Below are 9,773 nucleotides of genomic sequence, written 5' to 3' on the forward strand. Positions count from 1 at the left end.
AGGAAAAGAAGAGCGGCGCCCCCGTGAGGTAAAGAAGAGCGGCGCCCCCGGTGAGGTAAAGAAGAGCGGCGCCCCCGGTGAGGTAAAGAAGAGCGGCGCCCCCGTGAGGTAAAGAAGAGCGGCGCCCCCGTGAGGTAAAGAAGAGCGGCGCCCCCGTGAGGTAAAGAAGAGCGGCGCCTCCGTGAGGTAAAGAAGAGCGGCGCCCCCGTGAGGTAAAGAAGAGCGGCGCCCCCGTGAGGTAAAGAAGAGCGGCGCCCCCGTGAGGTAAAGAAGAGCGGCGCCCCGTGAGGTAAATAAGAGCGGCGCCCCGTGAGGTAAATAAGAGCGGCGCCCCCGGTGAGGTAAAGAAGAGCGGCGCCCCCGGTGAGGTAAAGAAGAGCGGCGCCCCCGGTGAGGTAAAGAAGAGCGGCGCCCCCGGTGAGGTAAAGAAGAGCGGCGCCCCCGGTGAGGTAAAGAAAAGCGGCGCCCCCGTGAGGTAAAGAAGAGCGGCACCCCCGTGAGGTAAAGAAGAGCGGCGCCCCCGTGAGGTAAAGAAGAGCGGCGCCCCCGTGAGGTAAAGAAGAGCGGCGCCCCCGTGAGGTAAAGAAGAGCGGCGCCCCGTGAGGTAAAGAAGAGCGGCGCCCCCGGTGAGGTAAAGAAGAGCGGCGCCCCCGGTGAGGTAAAGAAGAGCGGCGCCCCCGGTGAGGTAAAGAAGAGCGGCGCCCCCGTGAGGTAAAGAAGAGCGGCGCCCCCGTGAGGTAAAGAAGAGCGGCGCCCCCGTGAGGTAAAGAAGAGCGGCGCCCCCGTGAGGTAAAGAAGAGCGGCGCCCCCGTGAGGAAAAGAAGAGCGGCGCCCCTGTGAGGTGAGACAGAACAGGAGATTCTGAGGTAAAATGTGTGAGGAAGCGTGAGCTGGAGACAAACTACCTCAAGTGGTGAGCGAGATGCCCAGCGGAGCCGTCTGAGGGCCGTCACACACGTCTGAGAGTGCAGGAGATGTGAGACGCTGTATGAGACAGACCCCGGGAACAAGAGACCACAAAGCAGCTGGTAAGAGTAATGTGTCACCATGTCCGACCGTATAGCAAATACTGCAGCTTCACTGGATAGAGCATCACTTTATGGTTGGGGAGCTCCTCTCAGGCCACGTGGGCTCCACCCCAGTCAGCAGGCTCCTCTCAGGTTGGGGGGGGGCTCCTCCCCGGTTGGCGGGCTCCTCTTAGCTCAGGGGACTCTGCCTAGGTCGCGGAGGCTCCTCTCAGGTGGGGGGTTCCTCCCTAGTCGGCAGGCTCCTCTCAGGCCACGGGGGCTCCACCCAGATCAGGGAGCTCCTCTCAGGTTGGGGGGGGCTCCTCTTAGGTCAGGGGGCTCCTCAGGTGGGGGGCTCCTCCCCGGTCGGCGGGCTCCTCCTAGGTCGCGGGGGCTCCTTTCTGGTGGGGGGTCTCCTCCCAGGCCACGGGGGCTCCTCCCCGGTCAGCAGGCTCCTCTTAGGTCAGGGGACTCCTCCTAGGTCGTGGGGGCTCCTCTCAGGTGGGGGGCTCTTCCCCAGTCGGCGGGCTCCTCCTAGGTCGCGGGGGCTCCTTTCTGGTGGGGGGTCTCCTCCCAGGCCACGGGGGCTCCTCCCCGGTCAGCAGGCTCCTCTTAGGTCAGGGGACTCCTCCTAGGTCGTGGGGGCTCCTCTCAGGTGGGGGGCTCTTCCCCAGTCGGCGGGCTCCTCCTAGGTCGCGGGGGCTCCTCTCAGGTGGGGGGTTCCTCCGGAGTCAGCGGGCTCCTCTCAGGCCACGGGGGCTCCACCCAGATCAGGGAGCTCCTTCAGGTTGGGAGGGCTTCTCCCCGGTCGGTGGGCTTTTCTTAGGTCAGGAGACTCCTCCTAGGTTGCGGGAGCTCCTCTCAGGTTGGGGGGGGGGGGGGGCTCCTCCCCCGGTCGGCGGGCTCCTCTTAGGTCAGGGGACTCCTCCTAGGTCGCGGGGGCTCCTCTCAGGTGGGGGGCTCCTCCCCAGTCGGTGGGCTCCTCCTAGGTTGCGGGCACTTCTCTCTGGTGGGGGGTTCCTCCTTGGTCGGGGGTCTCCTCCCAGGTCGCGGGGGTCTCCTCCCAGGTCGGGGGGGCTCCTCCCAGGTCGGGGGTCTCCTAGGTCGCGGGCGCTCCTCTCAGGTCGGGGGTCTCCTCCCAGGCCGCGGGGGCTCCTCTCAGGTGGGGGGTTCCTTCCCAGTCGGCGGGCTCCGCTTAGGTTGCGGGGGATCCTCTCAGGTGGGGGGGTTCCTCCCCTGTCAGCGGGCTGCTCTTAGGTCAGGGGACTCCTCCTAGGTCGCGGGAGCTCCTCTCAGGTTAGGGGTTCCTCCCCAGTCGGCGGGCTCCTCTTAGGTTGTGGGAGCTCCTCTCAGGTCGGGGGGTCTCCTCCCAGGCCGCGGGTGCTCCTCTCAGGTCAGGGGTCTCCTCCCAGGCCGCGGGTGCTCCTCTCAGGTCGGGGGTCTCCTCCCAGGCCGCGGGTGCTCCTCTCAGGTCGGGGGTCACCTCCCAGGCCACGGGTGCTCCTCTCAGGTTGGGGGTCTCCTCCCAGGCCACGGGTGCTCCTCTCAGGTGGGGGGCTCCTCCCCAGTCGGTGGGCTCCTCCTAGATCGCGGGCACTTCTCTCTGGTGGGGGGTTCCTCCTTGGTCGGGGGTCTCCTCCCAGGTCGCGGGGGTCTCCTCCCAGGTCGCGGGGGTCTCCTCCCAGGTCGGGGGTCTCCTAGGTCGCGGGCACTCCTCTCAGGTCGGGGGTCTCCTCCCAGGCCGCGGGGGCTCCTCAGGTGGGAGGCTCCTCCCTGGTCAGCGGGCTCCTCTTAGGTCAGGGGACTACTCCTAGGTCTCGGGGGCTCCTCCCCAGTCGGCGGGCTCCTCCTAGGTCGCGGGGGCTCCCCTCAGGTGGGGGGTTCCTTCCCAGTCGGCGGGCTCCGCTTAGGTTGCGGGGGATCCTCTCAGGTGGGGGGGGTTCCTCCCCTGTCGGCGGGCTGCTCTTAGGTTGTGGGAGCTCCTCTCAGGTCGGGGGGTCTCCTCCCAGGCCGCGGGTGCTCCTCTCAGGTCAGGGGTCTCCTCCCAGGCCGCGGGTGCTCCTCTCAGGTCGGGGGTCTCCTCCCAGGCCGCGGGTGCTCCTCTCAGGTCGGTGGTCACCTCCCAGGCCACGGGTGCTCCTCTCAGGTTGGGGGTCTCCTCCCAGGCCACGGGTGCTCCTCTCAGGTTGGGGGGCTCATGAAGCTCACAGCGCACAGATCGCACACAACCGCTCCATCTTCATGGGGCTCCACAATCTCCGGCGCTCCCCCTGGAATGAATGGAGCCGCGGCGATGCACATGTACGACCTCCACGGTGATATGGGACCTTCGGGACCCCAGTTTTGGGAATTGGGGGGGTTCCAGTGGTTGCGCCTCCACCTGTTACACAGTTCTGCCCCATCCAGTGGTGACTAAACCTGGTGAAGGTGGGGGTCCAGGGGGGCTGCTTTATAATGGGGTCACACTGATCCGCCCCACCGTATGAAGCCCTGGTTAGCTGCCGTTATCATAGGAGCTCGCGGCTTGTGTCCCTGCTATTCCATACAACGCTGCTCCCAGGGGTGATACAGGCCCAATGGCTTTCATCTGTTGATACCTGTCCCAGCAAAGGGTTAACCATAGAGCTGCGGCTGAAAAGGTGAGAGCTGCTGGTATCTGCGTCACGCTTAACCCCCCACTGATACCTAGAGCTGCAGGAGCGCCGCTGCACATACAGCTGAGAGCCCAGCAGGAGCGCCGCTGCACATACAGCTGAGAGCCCAGCAGGAGCGCCGCTGCTCATACAGCTGAGAGCCCAGCAGGAGCGCCGCTGCACATACAGCTGAGAGCCCAGCAGGAGCGCCGCTGCACATACAGCTGAGAGCCCAGCAGGAGCGCCGCTGCACATACAGCTGAGAGCCCAGCAGGAGCGCCTCTGCACATACAGCTGAGAGCCCAGCAGGAGCGCCTCTGCACATACAGCTGAGAGCCCAGCAGGAGCGCCTCTGCACATACAGCTGAGAGCCCTGCAGGAGCGCCGCTGCACATGTAACAAGGGGGTACTATAATAACTATGTATAATATATCAGGGTCAGTACAGAGATCTCTTCCATTATCTATTATACCCAGGACTGTAACAAGGGGGCGCTCTAATAACTATGTATAATATATCAGGGGGTCAGTACAGAGATCTCTTCCATCATGTATTATACCCAGGACTGTAACAAGGGGGTACTATAAAAACTATGTATAGATATATCAGGGGAAAGTACAGAGATCTCTCTCATCATCTATTATACCCAGGACTGTAACAAGGGGGCGGTCTAATAACTATGTATAATATATCAGGGGTCAGTACAGAGATCTCTCCCATCATCTATTATACCCAGGACTGTAACAAGGGAGCGCTCTAATAACTATGTATAATATATCAGGGGTCAGTAGAGAGATCTCTCCCATCATCTATACCCAGTACTGTAACAAGGGGGTACTATAATAACTATGTATAGATACATCAGGGGACAGTACAGAGATCTCTCTCATCATCTATTATACCCAGGACTGTAACAAGGGGGCGCTCTAATAACTATGTATAATATATCAGTGGTCAGTATAGAGATCTCTCCCATCATCTGTTATACCCAGGACTGTAACAAGGGGCGCACTAATAACTATGTATAGATATATCAGGGGTCAGTACAGAGATCTCTCCCATCATCTATTATACCCAGGACTGTAACAAGGGGGCGCTCTAATAACTATGTATAATATATCAGGGGTCAGTACAGAGATCTCCCCCATCATTTATTATACCCTGGACTAAAACAAGAAGCGCTCGAATAACTATGTATAGATATATCAGGGGTCAGTACAGAGATCTCTCCATCATCTATTATACCCAGGACTGTAACAAGGGGGCGCTCTAATAACTATGTATAGATATATCAATAGTCAGTACAGAGATCTCTCCCATCATCTATTATACCCAGGACTGTAACAAGGGGCGCTGTATACATCTAGAGGAAAGGTTTCTACACAACATTAAAGTGGGTTCTTTACTGTAAGAGCAGTGAGACTATTGAAGTCTTTCCTGAGGACACGGTGATGACAAATTTGATAAGAGTATAAGGGTTTTGGATACCTTTCTTGAGTGTTACAATATTACGTCTTACATCACTGATTACTCGGAGGGATCGGTGATCCGGGGATTATTCTGATTTACAGATTGGAGTCAGGAAGAAATTTTTTTGCCTTAAATTGGGAAAATTAGCTTCTACCTCATTGGGGTTTTTGCTTCCACTGCATCTACATTGGGGAGTAACAGGCTGAACTGGATGGACATGTGTCTTTCTTCAGAAGAACCGTGGAAGGATCTCGCTGCAGGGATGTCAGACGCATTGATCTGCTGTTATTTGCAGGCAGTTTGGTTATTGGACATTTTAATTCTGCGGTTTCAGTTAGTGGGTGTAGTGAGTGAGTGCAGCCACCAGGGGGCGACAGTGTCACATAGGACTTATCAACCAGCGTAATGGCCAGCAGTGGAAAATATATACATATAAGCAGGACAAGAGAGGTGGTTCTGTGCAGCGTATATATGTATACAGCAGGAGGCATAATACTGTGCAGCGTATATGTATACAACAGGAGGCATAATACTGTGCAGCGTATATGTATACAGCAGAAGTAATACTGTGCAGCATATATATGTATACAGCAGGAGAAGTAATACTGTGCAGCGTATATATGTATACAGCAGGAGAAGTAATACTGTGCAGCGTATATATGTATACAACAGGAGACATAATACTGTGCAGCGTATATATGTATACAACAGGAGGCATAATACTGTGCAGCGTATATGTATACAGCAGAAGTAATACTGTGCAGCATATATATGTATACAGCAGGAGGCATAATACTGTGCAGCGTATATATGTATACAGCAGGAGAAGTAATACTGTGCAGCGTATATATGTATACAACAGGAGACATAATACTGTGCAGCGTATATATGTATACAACAGGAGACATAATACTGTGCAGCGTATATGTATACAACAGGAGGCATAATACTGTGCAGTGTATATGTATACAGCAGAAGTAATACTGTGCAGCATATATATGTATACAGCAGGAGGCATAATACTGTGCAGCGTATATATGTATACAGCAGGAGAAGTAATACTGTGCAGCGTATATATGTATACAACAGGAGACATAATACTGTGCAGCGTATATATGTATACAACAGGAGACATAATACTGTGCAGTGTATATATGTATACAACAGGAGACATAATACTGTGCAGCGTATATATGTATACAGCAAGAGACAATACTGTGCAGCGTATATATGTATACAGCAGGAGAAGTAATACTGTGCAGCGTATATATGTATACAGCAAGAGAATACTGTGCAGCGTATATATGTATACAGCAAGAGACAATACTGTGCAGCGTATATATGTATACAGCAGGAGACATAATACTGTGCAGCGTATATATGTATACAGCAGGAGACATAATACTGTGCAGCGTATATATGTATACAGCAGGAGACATAATACTGTGCAGCGTATATATGTATACAGCAGAAGACATAATACTGTGCAGCGTATATATGTATACAGCAGGAGAAGTAATACTGTGCAGCGTATATATGTATACAGCAAGAGACAATACTGTGCAGCGTATATATGTATACAGCAGGAGACATAATACTGTGCAGTGTATATATGTATACGTTCATATTGTGGGGTGGCACATGAGGCCCAGTGCTGTAATTCTAGGAATGACCACTAGATGGCTCATGGCCACTGTCTGGATGGTTAAGGCGAGTAGCATAATTTGTGGATGGGTGACCCCCGTATATCTCCCTCGCCCCGGCCTCTCTGATTGGGCAGCAGCAACCAGCATGTAGTGTCAATATTACATGGTGGCATATTCCAGCCATCTGAAACTGCCGGCTGAGCAGAGCTGAGTGTGCGGCCTGTGATGTCCACACTAGTAGTGCCGCGGCAGCAGGTGAGCGCAGAGTTGGGTGCAGTGAATGGCCCTCATCTGCAGGGGGCACTACTGGCTTCAGCCTTCTCTGCGACCGATGATTGTGCTCCGGGGTCCCTGTGACGCCTCCTGGAGAGGCCTCTATCTACCATTACACATTAAAGGGCCGGCGTCCTGTCTCTGCTCTCATCATTGTGTAGTGAAAAGTTCTGGAACTTTCTAATCTACATTGTTTAAGATCATTTTCAAAACCTCTGCTTGCTGTGATTGGTGTCTTTTTTTTACAGCCAGAAGTTGACAACCTGCCCTGGAGTAATACTTGTCACAGCTGAGGATTTGTTACACTGTGTCAGGTAAGAGCAAGCAGCCTGAACCCCAGTCCAGATATAGGTGTTGTCTACAGTGCTCTGGTACTGCGGGGGTTAATCTCCGGCAGTAGTTTGGGTTTTGAGGGTTATACAATGACTCCCCGTAATTGTAGTCCGTGATTGGCCGCGTTTTCCGCTTACGTGCGGTCGCAGCGCTTTTCTCTGGCGGTTCCTGTATTGTATGAAATAACTGGCGCTGACAGGGTTAATATTCATACTGTAACGACGGTAAATGTGAAGGAAAGGTTTCCTGGCAACCGAGGACATGGCTGCACTTCACACAACGTGGCGCTGAGCCGCCGCACCAACAGAAAGGAGTCCCGCCACGCGCTGCGCAACAGTCAAGTATTAAATGTGCCTTTCCTGCAGCGACAAATCTCAACATCGTTACGGAAACGGCTCAGAAATATAATCATCACCCAGATGCTAATTGTCCGAATAACACTGCAGATACCAGACGTGACAGCCGCACCCGTAACCAGCGCCGCCCTGTGGACCACTGCAGAGTATCGCCCCCACTGACCTGCTCTAGAGAGCTGCAGAGCATCACGGTCACCTCTACCTCCTGTATATAGTGATATGGACCATGCTGGTATAACCTGGGTATCTCCTGTATATAAATATATGTGTACAGCTGGTATAAGTTATACATCCTGTATATAGTGATATGGAGCATGCTGGTATAACGTGGGGATCTCCTGTATATAGTTATATATGTACAGCTGGTATAAGTTATACATCCTCTGTATATAGTGATATGGAGCATGCTGGTATAGCCTGGGTATCTCCTGTATATAATTATATATGTACAGCTGGTATAAGTTATACATCTCCTGTATATAGTGATATGGACCATGCTGGTATAACCTGGGGATCTCCTGTATATAATTATATATGTACAGCTGGTATACATTATACATCTCCTGTATATAGTGATATGGACCATGCTGGTATAACCTGGGTATCTCCTGTATATAAATGTGTACAGCTGGTATAAGTTATACATCCCCTGTATATAGTGATATGGAGCATGCTGGTATAACCTGGGTATCTCCTGTATATAAATGTGTACAGCTGGTATAAGTTATACATCTCCTGTATATAGTGATATGGACCATGCTGGTATAACCTGGGTATCTCCTGTATATAAATGTGTACAGCTGGTATAAGTTATACATCCCCTGTATATAGTGATATGGAGCATGCTGGTATAACCTGGGTATCTCCTGTATATAATTATATATGTACAGCTAGTATAAGTTATACATCCCCTGTATATAATGATATGGAGCATGCTGGTATAGCCTGGGTATCTCCTGTATATAATTATATATGTACAGCTAGTATGTTATACATCTCCTATATATAGTGATATGAGGCATGCTGGTATAACCTGGGTATCTCCTGTATATAATTATATATGTACAGCTGGTATAAGTTATACATCCCCTGTATACAGTGATATGGAGCATGCTGGTATAACCTGGGTATCTCCTGTATATAATTATATATGTACAGCTGGTATAAGTTATACATCTCCTGTATATAGTGATATGGAGCATGCTGGTATAACCTGGGTATCTCCTGTATATAATTATATATGTACAGCTGGTATAAGTTATACATTTTGTATATAGTTATATGGAGCATGCTGGTATAACCTGGGTATCTCCTGTATATAATTATATATGTACAGCTGGTATAAGTTATACATTTTGTATATAGTTATATGGAGCATGCTGGTATAACCTGGGTATCTCCTGTATATAATTATATATGTACAGCTGGTATAAGTTGTACAGGTATCTCCTGTATATAGTGATATGGAGCATGCTGGTAGAACCTGGGTATCACCTATATATAATTATATATGTACAGCTGGTATAAGTTATACATCTCTGTATATAGTGATATAGAGCATGCTGGTATAACCTGGGTATCTCCTGTATATAATTATATATGTACGGCTGGTATAAGTTATACATCCTGTATATAGTGATATGGAGCATGCTGGTATAACCTGGGTATCTCCTGTATAGGATTATATATGTACAGCTGGTATAAGTTATACATCCTGTATATAGTAATATGGAGCATGCTGGTATAACCTGGGTATCTCCTGTATATAGTGATATGGAGCATGCTGGTATAACCTGAGTATCTCCTGTATATAATTATATATGTACAGCTGGTATAAGTTATACATTTTGTATATAGTTATATGGAGCATGCTGATATAAGCTGGGTATCTCCTGTATATAATTATATATGTACAGCTGGTATAAGTTATACATCTCCTGTATACAGTGATATGGAGCATGCTGGTATAACCTGGGTACCTCCTGTATATAATTATATATGTACGGCTGGTATAAGTTATACATCCTGTATATAGTGATATGGGGCATGCTGGTA

Source organism: Eleutherodactylus coqui, chromosome 11 (genome assembly GCF_035609145.1).
Source record: "Eleutherodactylus coqui strain aEleCoq1 chromosome 11, aEleCoq1.hap1, whole genome shotgun sequence".
NCBI classification, from domain to species: Eukaryota; Metazoa; Chordata; class Amphibia; order Anura; family Eleutherodactylidae; genus Eleutherodactylus; species Eleutherodactylus coqui.